The sequence below is a fragment of the Mirounga angustirostris genome, unplaced genomic scaffold, assembly GCF_029215605.1.
Source record: "Mirounga angustirostris isolate CCGP_5_RB_7025 unplaced genomic scaffold, mMirAng1.0.hap1 SCAF_12, whole genome shotgun sequence".
Lineage (NCBI taxonomy): Eukaryota > Metazoa > Chordata > Mammalia > Carnivora > Phocidae > Mirounga > Mirounga angustirostris.
Window position 1 is genome coordinate 80,297,966 of NW_026991720.1, and position 17,447 is coordinate 80,315,412.

At 35.7% G+C, this 17,447-nt stretch overlaps 1 protein-coding gene across 10 annotated transcripts in view; it reads left to right on the top strand.

The window, feature by feature from the left end:
* The window catches only part of CACNA2D1 (calcium voltage-gated channel auxiliary subunit alpha2delta 1), a 507,273-nt gene that overhangs the window by 284,736 nt on the left and 205,090 nt on the right, over nucleotides 1-17,447 (top strand). The gene's annotated exons all lie outside the window — the stretch shown is intronic.

The window sequence follows — 17,447 nt, forward strand, 5'->3', positions numbered from 1 at the left end:
CCTCAACTTTGAGCTATTTTGGTGGCCCTCTAGTGAAATACACAGTAAGGAAGACGGTAATTTGTCACACCTTTTTTGGGGGGGCAGTGAAACCTCATCTTCTATACCCTTTCACGTTTTGATTGTCATTCTTCTTTTTAGGTCATCTGCCTTACACTTGGGCTTCCTGGGAATAACCAGTCAGGGAGATATGAAGAAGCCCAGAGACCAATTTAGAGAAAATTTAAGCTTTGAGGAACTGATTTTCTTTCACTAATGGCAGAAAATACTATTTTAGAAGCTGACCAGGAGGGAATACTGTTATTTAGAAATTGAGAGATTTAAGTCTTAGTATTCCCATAGTAAGGATGCTTCTATTGTTTATCGGTATATGTATTATATTTACAAATATAGAGTATACTAGTGTGATATTAGTAAATGAAAAGAGGACATTCACTTGCTCTAGAGGAAATTACATGAGCTTTTGTGTTAGATAGATTTAGATTCAAATTCTATTTTGCTCCTCACTGAGAAACTTTGAGAAATTGGCTTACCAACCTAAACCTCAGTTTCCTCATCTGCAGATTATCGTAATATACATCTCCTTGATAATTGAGAGTATTGCATGAGGTTGTATAGTTTTCCATGCTAAATTATCAGTAAATGGACACAGCATTGTCATTATTATTGTTTATACCTTGTTTTACAAATCTGGCTCTATAAAGATCTATTGGCATTAATTTTTTGAATCCTATTTTATACCTCATTTTAAGCTCAGTGCAAGACTTTCAGTATTTTTGTGAGCATGCGTATATATATGTTCCATGTGCTGTAGTGTTCTTTCTGGGAAGAAAAATGAAGGCTGGTCATCTTAGGTTCTCTTTTTCCTCTGTACAGTTACAAAACTCACGCATTTCTTAAAATATTTCACTGAAAGTTTTGTGCTGGAAAATACTTAAAAAATCTTAATAGAAAGAATGTTATTAGATCGTTGTCTATTGTCTGTGTATACAAACATATAATACTATGTATGGAAGTGTATGGAGACAGAGGTGATAGGGAGACTATTTGAAGAATTTTTTTGTGTTTGCTGGGAAAACATCTTAGAAGACCTTTGGCTGTTGTATTTTTCAATGTCCTTCAGGCTTTGGTTACAAGAAGTAGCTTATGGCTCAAGGGAAAAATCTTGTTTATCTTTTTCATCAGACTAGACTGATGCTACTGATCACAATTTCCTTTCTTCCAGTCTGTCAAATAGTTCATCTCTAAATTTAATGCTTCACTGCAGGATTATAGGTTCTGTAGTGGTTAACCTTTTCCTTCCTCTAAGGTTTGAAAAATTATTGTTGCTGAAATATTTATTTTAACGGACCTGTTCAATAGGTGTTTTGTGGTTTGCTCTAAAAATGGAATCATATAGGGGCACCTGGCTGGCTCAGTCGATGGAGCTTGTGACTCTTGATCTTGGGGTTGTGAGTTCAAGCCCCGCTTTGGATGTAGAGATTACTTAAAAATAAAATTTAAGAAAAAATGAATGGAATCATAAGCCTTAGAACAATAATGCTTAAAGGGTGTTGGTGGATAGGGAGAGAAATTTAGAAAAATTTCCATTAGAGCACTTCAAATACAACCTTCTTGATGTCCTTATACAAAACCCAGTTATAAATCAGTGACTGGTCGATTAAATATCAGTAAGTGGTCATGCAAACATCAGTGAGACTGTGGTTAAAAATTTTAAGGCATTGGAATTTGTAAAAGTGGTATTTTATCACAAATTTATATTTATTGCATGTAGAGATCTGATGATCTATTATATCCTTTTACATAATTTGTCATTTTTAGATGCTGCTATCGATCCAAGAGTTGTTTAAATGAAGATTGGAGAAAAATAGTAAAATGAGCAACTTTTAATTGTGTGACTGATCTATTACCTTATACTTATGGAAATTAGAAATTAAGTCTACAATGATTAAACTAACTCTTAGGGAAATAAAATCCATATATATTTTAATTATATATAACTTATCACCTTGTACTTTCAGCGTACTGTTTTGTTTATATATGACTAGTTTGCCTTTAGTTTAGACGTCTAGAATTTCTAGAACTGTCTAGAATTTTTTTTTTTAATTAAAGATTTTTATTTATTTATTTGAGACAGAGAGAATGAGAGACAGAGAGCATGAGGGGGAGGAGGGTCAGAGGGAGAAGCAGACTCCCTGCCGAGCAGGGAGCCCGATGCGGGACTCGATCCCGGGACTCCAGGATCATGACCTGAGCCGAAGGCAGTCGCCTAACCAACTGCGCCACCCAGACGCCCCTAACTGTCTAGAATTTTTATTGCATATAGTCCTGTGTCCTTTTTATGAATTCCCAAGGAAGCAGACTTACTATCATCCCAACAAAATAACTGGTGGCCCCAGGAAGAACATTACTTAAGTGTCACTTAAAGTTCTTAGTTTGTGGGTTTTACCAAGTTGTCAGCATTTCATGTATCTTTGACGTCAGGAATCACCTCTGTCTGGGAAGGTTGTACCATTTAACCTGGTGTGCGAAGTTAGAAGGATCACATGATAGGTTTGAATTTAAGTGTGTAACTAACTGGCTGGTCAGGTCATGGCCATCAACCCAGGTGATCTGTGTTTTGGTAGGTTTGACAGCCATCTTTCTCTTCTGTGACTTTTCTCAAAGGATCAATAAATAACAAACTGCTGCTAAATTATTGATCATCATTTTGATGATGCCTTGGTGTATTTCAAATGAGAATTAAATGAACAATGCCAGATAATTCTATATGTAAAATTGGAAATATCATTGAAGCATAAAATGCATTTGCCTAAAGATTTATTCCAACTTGGCAAAACAAATAATCCTTGGATTTTCTAGGTAGTTAAGTTTTCTAAAGGCTGGAACAGTTTGTAATTTTGATGTCACTTCTTTGAGATGCTTGTTCCAGATTTAATTTCTAGTATTCAATGATACAGCATCTCTGTCCCTTTCAAAACATTCCTGCAACAATATTTAATTTTAAAATTGTTGGAAAAATAATAAAATGGAAATAATATGAAATATAGTTAAGTGATATAATAGTATCTTACAAATTAGGGTTCTAGATTTAGTACATAATATACAGGGTGCCTGATTACATTTGAATTTCAGATAAACAATAAATATATCTTTCACATAGGTTTGAAACATACTTTTTACTAAAAATGTCACTATCCAAAATTCACATTTGATTGGGTGTCCTCTGATCTCTATTTTATCTTGCAGTGCTAAAGCACTAACATTTTCTAAAGCTCATACCTAAAAATTCTTAGCCCAAACTTTCCTCAACTTTTTCTATTTGTTGAGCTATGATTTCTTTTTCTGAGGAATCCTAAGCAGTTTGTAATCAATACTAGGTCAGTTACATAACTGTGATTTTTGTATCATTTACTTGATGGGGACTGGAAAGGACGTTATGTATATTAATACTTACCAGCCTTGATTAATCATTTTTAGGTTTCTCTCATACCCTGTTGTATACTGTTTGAAAAATTTACCTTTAACATGTAAAATATGATAATTTCACTTGCACTGCTTTTAGTTTACTTGTTCTTCTTGGATGTTTCTAGAGCTGCTGTATTTTTACCAAACAAATAATCCATGAAAGTGGCCAAAATATACAACGGATTGGTGGAAAAAACACAGCCTTCTAATTTTGTAGAAAGGAAATTATGTCTGTAAAGGTTAATTGGCTACTAATACCTTCTCTTCCCACTTCTCACCTGGATATTGACTTTGAAATTTCTTGATTCTTTAAATGTAAAATATTTTTCATACTGATTTTCTCATGCAGTAGGAAAGAAGCCAGTATGATCAAACGATGAGTATGTTGATGTGTTCCTTTGTTCAGTAACACATCTGGAAGCATAGTTTAAAATCTAGACAACTCTATAATTGGCTTGGCTTCTCTGCAGGATTTTTGCTTTCCACTGAAGTGACACCAGCCTCTTGTGATTGAAATATCTTCATTTAGGCAAGTTCTTTGGCTCATCAATCTTCCTTTGTCCTCAATTTCTTGTTTGAAACTATCTAAATTTCATTACTTGTACTTAGCCAAGATAAATGCCTTTTTTTGTTTGTTTGTTTTAGGAAAATTTTATTTGATATTTCAACTTTCTCTTATTCTATTCTTTTTGTATAATTATATCACTGAAACAAATATTTTCTGGATACTTAAATAATGGCCTTGGTTATAATTGTATAAAACAGTCTAAATATAATTTGACTACTAGATAATAATATTAATTACATATATATGTTCAAAATTTACAAGTTCTTTCAGTTAAATTATTACATTATCATGCTACCCTTTGAAGTTGGAGTTCTTTGTCCAGGTGATATTAGACGACAAACAACTTTGGATTGATTAATGTGTTTGCCACATCAAATTAATAATTGAACTGAAGAATAGAATTCACATTTTTTTAAGATTATTTATTTATTTATTTGACAGAGAGAGAGACACAGCGAGAGAGGGAACACAAGCCAGGGGAGTGGGAGAGGGAGAAGCAGGCTTCCCGAGGAGCAGGGAGCTCAATGTGGGGCTCGATCCCAGGACCCTGGGATCATGACCTGAGCCAAAGGCAGACGCTTAACGACTGAGCCACCCAGGCGGCCCTAGAATTCAGATTTCTTAAGTTGTTATTTGTATTACATCATGTTGCCTCTGCTTGGTACAACTCTGTAATATTTGAAGCATATCTTTAATACTCTCAAGAAAAAAGATTAATTTCCTTAAAAAATGACACATTATGAAAATTAAAATGAATAATGTGTAAAAGTATGTCTGAGGGAAGAAGCCTGATCCACAGAATTTCCTTTCTCTGTCCGTCTTTTTAAAAATTTTGGACAACAGACCAAATGCAACTAGGAGTATGTTGAGAATCTTTTGGATTGTGGCTTTCATAAATTAACACTTTAACAATTACGCATGTTTTAATTAGAGACGGTTATATCTGAGTGAACAGTTTGAATTGAAATAAAGCTATATGAAATACAACTTAATTAAATACCGTTACTAAAACTAGGCTAATAAAGTATAGGCTGGTAGCAATTTGTTTGTTTCCAAAGCAATTCTGTATTATTCAGCTGGAATGGAGGTTTCGAAAATGTCAGAAATTGTTCTATTCATTTCTTCTGCAACAGTCTTCCTTTCTTTGTACTGTTAGTGAAGCATCTTCAACAGAGAGGTAGTACAGATTTAAACTGTAATCTATCCCCTAGAAAAACCTGTGCTTTTGACTTTAGTTAAACATACATGAATGGTATTTCATTATATTAATGAAAGGTAGCAGTGGTTGATCTAGAACAGTTAATTTATGCTATAAAGGAGAGATTGCCGGGTTCTTGTTTGGTAGGGTTTGATTTTTTTCATATTACAGCTTAAAGAGGTTCATTCAAGCTATTTTGGGGAATGTTTCTATCTCAACACATCCATCCTCAGAAAAACAGTTAATTATTTTTCAGGGATAAATGAATATACTTTGGGGGCGCCTGGGTGGCTCAGCTGGTTAAGCGACTGCCTTCGGCTCAGGTCATGATCCTGGAGTCCCGGGATCGAGTCCTGCATTGGGCTCCCTGCTCGGCAGGGAGTCTGCTTCTCCCTCTCCCACTCCCCGTTTGTGTTCCCTCTCTTGCTGTGTCTTTCTCTGTCAAATAAATAAATAAAATCTTTAAAAATAAATAAATAAATGAATGAATATACTTTGACTTGATCTTTCAAGATATAAAGAAAAATAATGATGTAGAGCTTCTTGTACATATTTCTGAAGAAATATGTTAGAGGAATTTCAAGTGAAATAAAAAGAATAAGCTTTGCCTTTGTTTTTCAGAACTGAAAGATATCTCTTTAAATTCTGTTGAGTTTTCACAGGAGAAGAGGAAGTAGTCAAAGGCTCACTGAAAGAAATAGATGAACACAGCTATTGGATCTTCTTGTGTGATCTAAAACAAAACACTCAGTGGAAATATCAAAATATATAGGTGGAAGGATTCTAGAGACCATATTTATCAACTGAGTCATCATTTTGTAGTTGAGGAACCAAAGCCTAAGAAGTCACGTCACACTGCTTACTAGTCAGTGCTTAAAGCCATTTGTTGATTTAGCCATGTGCTCAGTAAATATTTCTACAACACTCTGTATGTGCCTGTAATAGATGTTGATTCCCTGCCCACATCTTCTCAGCACACACACACACACACACACACACACACACACACACACTTTGTAGCTTTCTATTCAAGCATCTGCAAATCTTTGCTTGAGTGCCCTCAGTGGGGACAGAAATTTGCAGAAATGAACACCTTCAAGCAATGATGACCGGTATTGGTGAATACTACCCTTGATAAACAGTGGTTCCCAGAGGCTCTGAGCCCTGGTTGCCCACGTGCTCTTTAATACACCTCGCTTTGAAATCCTTTGTCTCCATATCTCACTTCTCCTATTAGTATGTCATGGGGTCACCTCTCACATTGATTATCTGTGTTTAAATCCTCGAGTGTCTGCTTCTGGGGAACCAAACTGAAGGTAGGGGTGGAAACCTGTTCTCAAAGACCTTGTCTGTGGAGGGTAAAGATCATTAGGCAGGTCATTCAACAAGTCTGTGAGGAAGGCAGGCTTGTTCAGTTCAGTTGTTGGCATGTAACTTTTGACGGACCTCCGGCCAGGCATTGAGCACAAAGATGATCAAGATTTTGTCTCTCCCCTTACAAGGCTCAGATGAGTGCACACAATATAGTGTGATAAGTACAAGGATTGAGGAAGGGGGTTTAGCTGATCTTTGGATCTGACTTTCACTCATTAATTCCACACAACAAACCAGTGAGTTTCCTACTTACTGTTGTTCTCCCTGATTTACAGAGGAGGAAAATGTCAGAAGGTGCTATGAGAGGTATTAACAGGGGTACCTAACTGTGATTTGAAGTGGGAAAGTGGGGAAGATTTTACACAAGAAAAGCTTTGTGTGGGGCGTCTGGGTGGCTCAGTCATTAAGCGTCTGCCTTCGGCTCAGGTCATGATCCCAGGGTCCTGGGATCGAGTCCCACATCGGGCTCCCTGCTCGGCAGGAAGCCTGCTTCTCGCTCTCCCACTCCCCCTGCTTGTGTTCCTGCTCTCGCTATCTGTCTCTCTGTCAAATAAATAAATAAAATCTTTAAAAAAAAAAAAAAGAAAGAAAGCAAAGCTTTGTGGCCATACACAAGGTGTGAAAAGGCATTATTCCAGAATTCCAAATAGGAAAGGTGGCATTTTTCCCTCTCCTCTAAAATTTCTCCCAAATGCCTCTTTCCTTTCTTATTGTTTTCTGCCCATAAGAGGAGCTAGGCCATGTATATTTCCGTCTGCACGCTCTCTGTGCTCTTCCAACCCAACTCAGGAAAGTCTCAGCAATTATTTGCTCATGGGAAGGAACACCCCCTATTTCATATGCTGTGTTCTAACTCTCACTTATTGTTTAGAATTTCTAGTTTTGTCTTTCTATATAAAGTTATCTATTTTTTAAATTTAGAAATCTCTTCTCTAGTAAGACTGGCTTTTAAGACTATTGCCTCCCTGATAGGAACTTAAATCTAATAAAAAACCCAGGTTGAACAATGATGTGTTTATATCAGCCCCACTTTTCATCTTAGAGTGCCAAACTGATTCTCTCCATAGTGGGGAGCTGGGATGGAGAGGAGGAAGGGAAATCCAACAAGCAAAGTGATACCATGATATAAGGCTAATTACGTTTTTATCAATTTATTATTTTCAATAAGATCATATCTATGATATATTCAGGGATTATTATTATTATTACTACTACTTTAGAGAGAGAGAGCACACGCACATGTGTGTGCCCACAAGCCAGGGAGGAGGGGCAGAGAGAGGAGAGGGAGAGAATCTTAAGCAGACTCCAAGCCCAGTGCAGAGCCAGACACGGGACTCAGTCCCAGGAACCGGAGATCATGACCTGAGCTGAAATCAAGAGTCAGACGCTTAACTGACTGAGCCACCCAGACACCCCTGTTCAGGAAATTTTATAACATTTAATGATATATGTAAATGCCTTTCATGTAATGCACACATAATCAAAATCTCTTCTCCTCCTTCTTTCCCATCCCATATAGTCCCTTAACCCCAATGAAAGATAAACTAAATTGATATAATGGTTATTGGTTTAATGTTCTTCAAAGCTCTGATTTTGACCAGATTATTTTATGCTCAGTAATTCATTGGTCATAGTGTAAGTCTTGTGTTGGTATGATAATTTGCTGAAGTCGATAATGATAATTTGAAAAGGCAGTGCTAATATTACAATTGGACAAATTAACATGACTCTGTTACTAGGACATCATATATTGTTATGATCAAGTGCTGTTAACTTTGATCATGAGTCAAGAGAATCTGTGGATTATCAAAGTCAATAGGAAGAAGCATAGAAAATAGACTATGTTGGTGGATTAAGTTGTAATGTTTTAGATGATTATACCCAAAGCTTCATTAGACTTACAGATTAAAGGAGATTAAAGCAAGTTCCTCAGCATTATAGATGTGTTTGTCCAATTCTGGGCTGAGTTTCCTGGGGGATTTGGTAGCTGAAGAAAATAATATATTTATCTTCTCATATTCTACTTTTGCTTTTCTCCTGCAGTTTAAATCATATATTTATCAATTTTATTGGGAGCACTAAAAAAAAACTTACAGGCAGATTCTTATTAAAGTTTATCAGATGAAGAAATAAATTGCTATAGCTTTTAGTGTTTAATAGGAGTTGATCTTTAAATTTCAACAAACAAGGAACTCTGAAATCACAGTCCGATTGGAATTCCTCTTTGATTTCTTTTAGAGTGAAAGTGGTGTACATTTTGGCTTATTTGGAACTTTTTTAAAGCTACATACTTTTTCTCTACTCTGATGCCTTGTGTGTGTGTGCACATAGGTACGTTTGGGTGTGTTTTGTTGTTATTTTTAGTCTAGAATTTCTAATAGTTCTGTCTAGGCTTATGGTACTCATTTATTCATTCATCTGTCCATTCAGTAGTAGTTCATACAACATTGTAGACATTGTGCAAGCATTGAATAGACACATAATAGAATGCTGTCTCTACTCAAAAGAATTTAGTCTTCTCTCTCTTTTATCTCAATTTATTTTTAAATTTCTTTTATGCAGAAGTGATGAACATTTCCTTTGGTGAATATTAAAATTTTTTTTTTTCATGTAGGGTGATCTTTCCAATTGTGTCGCTAGCCTCATAGTATGGCTTCGGGATGGAGTACTTGAGCGTCTTTGTAATTAGGTAATTAACTATAGCAAAGACACCTGGGTCTATTATCTTTTGCTGTGACGACTCTTCTTAGAGGACTTTGGCTCATTGATTGGTTAATGTGCTGGGGCAGTTACTAAGGAATTCTTCAATTTACTAGCAACATGATGGAAACTTCAAAAACACAGCAACTATAATATTACAAATATATAATAGCAGTTACTTGATGAATAAATGTAAAATGTTATTTGCTAAAAGTAGAAGTAAGCTTTAAAAAGGCCAAAGTGATTTTCCAGTTCTTTCTTCTTCCATTAAGCTAAAAAAAAGGTAGTATTAAATTAAATTCACATTTTAAAACAGATTATAAGGCACGTTAAAAGAACAGATAAGACAAAGGAGTATGTCTCAAAGATTATTAGACACTCTTTATTGGTGATATCTCACTAGTTTATTTTTAACAATCAATCTAAAAAAGCACATGTATTTAGATTTCTGGCGTGAAGTTTGGCATATGTATAAGGCTCAGTATTTATTTCTTATGAATGAATGCTGAGAGTTCAGAGAAAGAATAGATTATCTGTATTTTTCTGTTATAATCATTGAACACCATCTTAGCAATAGTATTACACTTCCATCTTCTTTAATAGAAATTTTTTTTTAAGATTTAATTTATTTGACAGAGAGAGAGAGCGCACAAGCAGGGGGAGCATCAGGCAGAGGGAGAAGGAGGCTCTGCACTGAGCAGGGAGCCCGATGCAGGACTCGATCCAGGACCGGGATCATGACCTAAGCCAAAGGCAGACGCTTAACCAACTGAGCCACGCAGGCGCTCTAAAAGAAATTGTTATGTTTGGGGAGCCTGCACGGCTCAGTCAGTTAAGCATATAGTATTGACTGTTAGAGAAAAATAGAATGGGGAAAAAAAAAACCCTCATTGTAGGGAGTTTGGTATTGTATAAGAGGTATCAGTTGTAGAAGTTAGAAAACACATCCTAACTAGTTTAAGAAAAAAATAATAATAAATAATAAATTACTGGTTCTATAAGTGAGAGCAAATGGATGGAAATAGCCTCTGTCACATCAGGATTCAGACTTTAAGCATTTCAGCTTTTGCAACCATAAGTACTCCTGGAAAAATAGAACCTTCCTAAGAAAGAAATAGGGAAATGAGATACTATTATTGTATAGATTTCATCACCTCTTGAGTTTCTCTGGTCAGAGAAGCGGGCTAGTATAATTTGCCAGACAACTGAATCACATGATTGCAAGAAATGGTTCCCCAAAGACAGTAGAGTTTCTGAATAGGAGAAAAAAAAAAACAAAAACAAAAACACACGCACAAAAACAACTACCAAACAAAGCAAAGCCTCATGTTTACTATAGTTGTTAAAACATGAGAACCGTTGACTTACTCTGTGCGAGAGCATTTATACAATTTTCTTCAGCAAGATACCACAGTTTGGGTGTTAGGATGTATGCACAAACTTCTGGTTTAATACAGAGTTGGAATTTTTCCAGGCAGGAGCATATGAGGATGGAGATGTAAAGGAGATGTGGGGTTGGAAAGAGTATTTAGAATCACAGAAAAATTTGAAGGACAGTAACACATTTAATGGACAGGATGCGAACAAAACCATCACACATTACCATCTGTATTAGACTTATTTTTAATTTTTTTTAAGTAGTCTCTACACCCAACATGGGGCTTGAACTCACAACCCTGAGATCAAGAGTTGCATGCTCTTCCAAATGAGCCAGCTAGGCATCCCTATATTAGACTTTTTAAATAAATTATCTCATTTAAAATATCAGATTAAAAACAATAACAGCAACTAGTAATCACATTTCTTCTCCAGTCTGCTACGTGGAATCCTTGAAGAAAGGACTTTAAATGAATTAAATAGACTCACAGCATACTAACTAGTCTAAGAAAAGTAAGTGATAACAGTTTACTTTAGTTCATATATAACTACAAGCTGAAGCTAATAGATAACTTCTATGGATATTCCTAGTTTTTCTTTTTCAATATATAAAATAATAGTTGATAACAGGGCACATATTGCACTGTGCTAGACACTTCACATCAGTTGTCTTCTTTATTGTCTCTCGTCATATGATGCGAATGTAGGTTTTTCTCATGCCTTCAGTCCAGTAATCTGCTGACACTGATCTCCAGATGGAACGTGCTTATCTTTAGTTTTCCTTTTTATTTTCACCAGTAACGTGCTCATGTGTCCAGTGAGTCGGTTAAGAGTCTGCCTTCTGCTCAGGTCATGATCCCGGAGTCCTGGGATTGAGCCCCGCCTCTTGAGCCCAGTGTCAGGCTCCCTTCTCAGGTGGGAGTGTGCTTCTCCCGCTCCCCCTGTCCCCCTTCCCCCCGCTCATGCTCTCTCTCAAATAAATAAGCTCTTTAAAAAAAATTTTTTTTTTCAAAAGCCCCTGTCTTTAACCTACTGTGTCAACCACTCTCAGCTATCTTTGGGAAGATTTGCTCACATTCAACCCCCGCCCTCCCCAGAAATGCATGCACACACAATGACACATACACAGTAGGCTCCTAAGTTCTTTTATTCACACAGTGCTACAGTGCTATGATTATTGCATCCCATGTACCGTAATTGACTTGAGCAGAGGTCAATGGTGTGTAGGTTTACCAGGTCAGAGGTTGTTACAAAGATATATTAATCAGAATATTTGCATTGTAACTGATTTGGGCTAAACAGTATGGTAGGCAAGAACCATTAACACAACTCAACTCATTTATAACAAGAATATCCTTTTTTTTTTACAAGAGTATTCTTAATATTCATCTGATTGACTTCCATTTTTGAAACTGAAGAGTGATAAACGATTAAGAATTGGATTTTTTTAAAAGTAACTTTAGCAGACAATACGGTTGCTCAGATTTGTCAGTGTGTGGATCATGTGCACAGTCAAGTGTACAGCCAAGAAAAGAGAATTAGTAAATTGGACAGGAAGTTAATCTCTATTTGAATTTTGAATGTGTCATATATTTCAGATGTTGGCTATAAAATCCTGATTTTCAGTTCCAATATTTAAATCTTTTCTTTGGCACCATCTTACTTCCATGTGGAAGCTTTGTACTTCTGCTTCCGATTTTTAACATAAATTCATTCTATTCATCAGAGGCCAACTTTTATAGGAGAGTGGCATTCAAGGGACTGTCACTCACAATACACGTTTTTAAGATGGAATGGTCTATTTTGCCCAGATTTAATTTTGACTCCCAGTAGACAATGAGAAACTGAAGTAATTTATCTCTCAACTTGCTAGGGGATGCTTTAAATTTCAGCAAGCAGCGATACTATATTAGCGTGGAACGTTTGGGTAAATTTGTTTCGAGGAGATAATAAATAACTAAACTACTTGGTTAAAAATCAGAAACAAAACAATTTGTTCTTGTCATCTGGTGGTGCTCAAATGATGAAAAATAGCTCTCTAAAGGTTTCACTAATCTTGAATCTAGTTTGAGGCTGTTGCTGGCTTTATCCTATCAAACTGCATGTAATACCCTAAAATCCACTAAAAACCTTTGTATTTGAGTGTAAATACCTTCCAAGATGATGTTGTTTAATAATTTGCATGAAAACATCTAGCCAGGGGCTCTGGGTGGCTCAATCATTAAGTGTCTGCCTTCGCCTCAGGTCATGATCCCAGGGTCCTGGGATGGAGCCCCACGTCAGGCTCCCTGCTCCGCGGGAAGCCTGCTTCTCCCTCTCCCACTCCCCCTGCTTGTGTTCCCTCTCTCGCTGTGTCTCTCTCTGTCAAATAAATAAATAAAATATTAAAAAAAAAAAAAATCTAGCCAGAAGTATAGTAGAGAAACAAGATGACTCAATTTTGTATTCTGTGCCTATGATAATTAGCTTATATGCCATCATTTTAAAATATTAAACTTTATTTTCTGGAGGAGGGATTGAGGGAAGTTTGAGCGATAGGAAAGGTAAATGAATCAGAAACACACACACATGCGTATACACACGCGCTTGAATTGATTGTAAATAGAGGAGGCGTATTTTAGCTCTCTGAAGTTCTTCACTCTCACATATTTTGAAACCTGAGAAAGTTTTGGTTTGTGTGGTCATGTCATCCAAGGATGACACGAGATATTCTTCAATGATAGCAGGACAGAACAACTGACTCTGATATTCCTGCCCCATGTGTATCAGGGGGGTGAGAAAATTCCTTTTTATAGTCAGGGCATAGATAGTCTTCATTTTTATTTCTCCCAAACACTACAAAGTGAGGTTGCCAAAGTTTGTTGAAGGAGTGAGGTGTGGCTCCCTCTGTTGGTTAGGAGACCCAAAATTCTCCTCGTACACAATCTAAGTGGGATGGAGGCAGGGGACCCGGTAAAGGAAGAAAGAATTCAGCTGATACTTCCTCTTTTTAATTCTGCCCCCCTCAGGCCATTTAATTGTTTTTATACAATTTGGTCTCCTAATTTTCTTTTAGCACGCAGTTAATTTTAACTGACAGTCACTCCTGTAAGACACCAGAACATCAAAATTAGGCTGATTCAGTGTGAATTGTCCTTTATTCCTGAGAATTGTCTTTTATCCTAATCCTGTTGGGATTGGGTTTGGATATATTTTGAGCGATGCGATTTCAGACTGATGTAGTTTAACATAGCTACACATGTCATATATTTGTATATAGCAGAGGAGATGCTATAAATGAATGTGATAGGAAAGAGAATTATGACTTCACCAAATTAGACTTATCCTCAAGCTTATATTTAAAATTCTTTCTGAGCCACTCTTCAACTCTAAACAAAAGCCACAGTAAATAATTATACTTTTCTGCAAGAAAGCATGAGGAATTGTCAGTTATATATAAAAATTATTTGTATATGGTTATATAAATTAAATGTTTTGTGAATGTTTGCCATTTATTTTAGTGTCATACTGCCAGCTAAGTGTGCTGGTTGACAAATTAAATGCAATGACACTTTCCCCAAATCCTGATGCCCTACATAGATGTATGCTTAGTGAATTGGATCACTTGAGCTTTTCTGTTAGGTAAAATCAGGGAATAAATGAAATGTGCATGCTCTCACTGCAAAGTTTAGGGTTAGAGAAAGTGTATTTGTAAAAAATTAGGTAAAAAAAAAAATGCTTCTAAGCCAAAGACAATGTCACATGTATTGGTGAAGAGGAAATTTTGTTGTAAGGCAGTGGATGTAATCAATTGCAATTCCATTATGGTCTTTGTTCTCTTATTAAATCATGACAAACTGTCTAAGAACACGTATTTAATTAGCTACTTTATTTTTTTTTAAGATTTTTATTTATTTATTTGACAGGGAGAGAGGAAGAGAGAGAGAGCACAAGCACAGAGACATTAGGCAGAGGGAGAGGGAGAAGCAGGCTCCCCGCTGAGCAAGGAGCCCGATGCGGAGCTTGATCCCAGGACCCTGGGATCAGGACTTGAGCCAAAGACAGACACTTAACAGCTGAGCCACCCATGGCTCCCCTAAAGAAAGCTTTTTAAAAGTAGAAATATAAAACATCCTAGTTATAATGAGTAGGGTTGTTGTATATGCAGTATAATTTTATGACTAAGGTTCCCCCCCCCCCCCAGTTTACTTACTAGAAAAAAAAATCAGTTTTGGGGATCTTATGTCTCCTGGAGTCCAGAAGACTTTGTGCAAATGCAGAAAACTTAAATAAACTTTGCAATACACATTTTCAGTAAGTTTTAGAAGCAATATAGAGTTTCTAGAACAAAAGTAATAGGATTTTACATAAACTGTAGTGCAGTAACAAGAGGAAAAACATTTGAAAAATTCTCAAACTTAGTTTTTCTTCATTTTTATTTTTATTTCAGGCACACTTTATTGTAATAGAATCAAAATACTTAGTTTTAGTTAAAACTAGCATTTCTTTATTGTACTTTATACTCTTTTGACACTGTATGTGATACTCTTAATTTTAGGTTTAATTAAATTCTCTTTTTTATTTGTTATATGTGACCCTGTGTCACATATAAGAAAAAACATTTAAACAATTTAGTCCGTTAGCTCTAGTACCATGGGCCAAATGTTAAGTCTAAACATATTAGTTGTTTTATATAATTGATATGTATATGTTATTTTATCTAAAGGATAGAGATAGCTACATTTAACTTATTTTGTGTCTCTCTTGGCACAGCGGTGTGTGCATATAGATTTTTAATGAATGTTTGTTGAAAATAATGATGTTGAATCACTTAAGATTTAATGCAGTTTCACCTTGTTTTCTACATTTCAGTTCTGTAAATATAAGGAAGGAGTTGGCAGAAATAAAGTCTAAAATGAAGATAAACTTATTCAATATTTTATCTTTTGATGGAATCCACATCCTAAGTTGAAAATTGTCTCCTAAGTATAGATTTCAGAGTTGCAAGAAGGATCAATAAACTAGTAATTAGATTTGGGACTCTGGTGGATTCAAAAGATTCTCTTGCTTTGTGTATGTGATGAATTCTGATTTTGTATTTTAACTTTGTTACAAAATTAATGCTGTAAGAAATGCTTCAGGAAGTAGAACTTTTATGCATGTTAAAATTCTTTAGCAACTTAATTCTTTTTAAAAGAATTAATTAAATGGTAATTTTTAGAGCTCTTTACTCTAAATGAAATAAATTCAAAGTCATGGTTTCATTCACTATTATGAGTTATGTGTTCTATTATTTATTAATATAGTTTTTAGTTTGGTCTTAGAGGAATCTTTTATAGAACTTCAGGCTCATGATGTATTTCTCAAATTAAAAAAGGGAGGCAGATTCGGCAGCAAATAAGTTTGAGAAATACAACGAGATCTGTTTTAGTCTTAAAGATGTATAATGTACATTCATATGCTGAGACTTAGAAGCCAAAAAGAAATGACTTTAACTTCATTGCTTATTCTAAAGTCAAAGGGCCATAGAATGTCTTGAAGAACTAGTGATTTCTAACTAGTGGAGTGGTATATATTTTAAGAAGCACTAATTTATTGAATTTTTTAGAGTAATTTTCTTCTTAAAAAATATGTATTGCATTTTCTTTTAATAAGATTTTAGAGTATCCGTGTTTTTGATGTTATTTTTGCATAGTGCTCCAGTTACTACTGAAGACGTATGGAAGATGGATTATATTTTCAATCAGTTCAGGAGAAGAAAGGAAAAGGAAATCAGTATAAGTGGATTATTTTAACAGTGCATAGAACTAGTCTTGAAGCCTCAAAGAATAAAACTTTTAAATTCCTTGACAATCATTGTGTTCATTCTTTCCTTTCCATTTTCATTCTGTAACACAATTTATATCCATAATTTATAGTTATGGTGTATTTCAGCAACACTGAGGGCTGGCAGAAGTGTCAGAATACATTTATTCTTGAAGAGCCAATGCTCATTCACCACTTTGGTAGAATATGATAATATTAGTGGGTTAAATAATCTGATTCTTTCGCTGTCTAAATTCAATTGTTCTTGATCCCTTTTCTGAATCTCATGAGGAAATTTCTGCCAATACTGTCCAGATACACCTTTCCTTACTAATTTCAACATGTGATATATATATACATTATATATATATATATATATAATACATATATATGTATTATACATATATATATATATATATATATATATATATATATATATATATATATTTTAAAAGTCACGTTGTGGGCGCCTGGGTGGCTCAGTTGGTTAAGCGACTGCCTTCGGCTCAGGTCATGATCCTGGAGTCCCAGGATCGAGTCCCGCATCGGGCTCCCTGCTCGGCAGGGAGTCTGCTTCTCCCTCTGACCCTCCTCCCTCTCATGCTCTCTGTCTCTCATTCTCTCTGTCTCAAATAAATGAATAAAATCTTTAAAAAAAAAAGAGGGCACCTGGGTGGCTCAGTTGGTTAAGCGACTGCCTTCGGCTCAGGTCGTGATCCTGGAGTCCCGGGATCGAGTCCCGCATCGGGCTCCCTGCTCAGCAGGAAGTCTGCTTCTCCCTCTGACCCTACCCCCTCTCGTGTTCTCTCTCTCATTCTCTCTCTCTCAAATAAATAAATAAAATCTTTAAAAAAAAAAAAGTCACATTGTCAGCAAAGTATTAACAAGCCACATTCTTACATTTTTCTGAAATTATTCTGTTCATAATTTCATGATTTAAGGGTGTGTGTGTGTGTGTATGTTGTGAGTGTGTATATA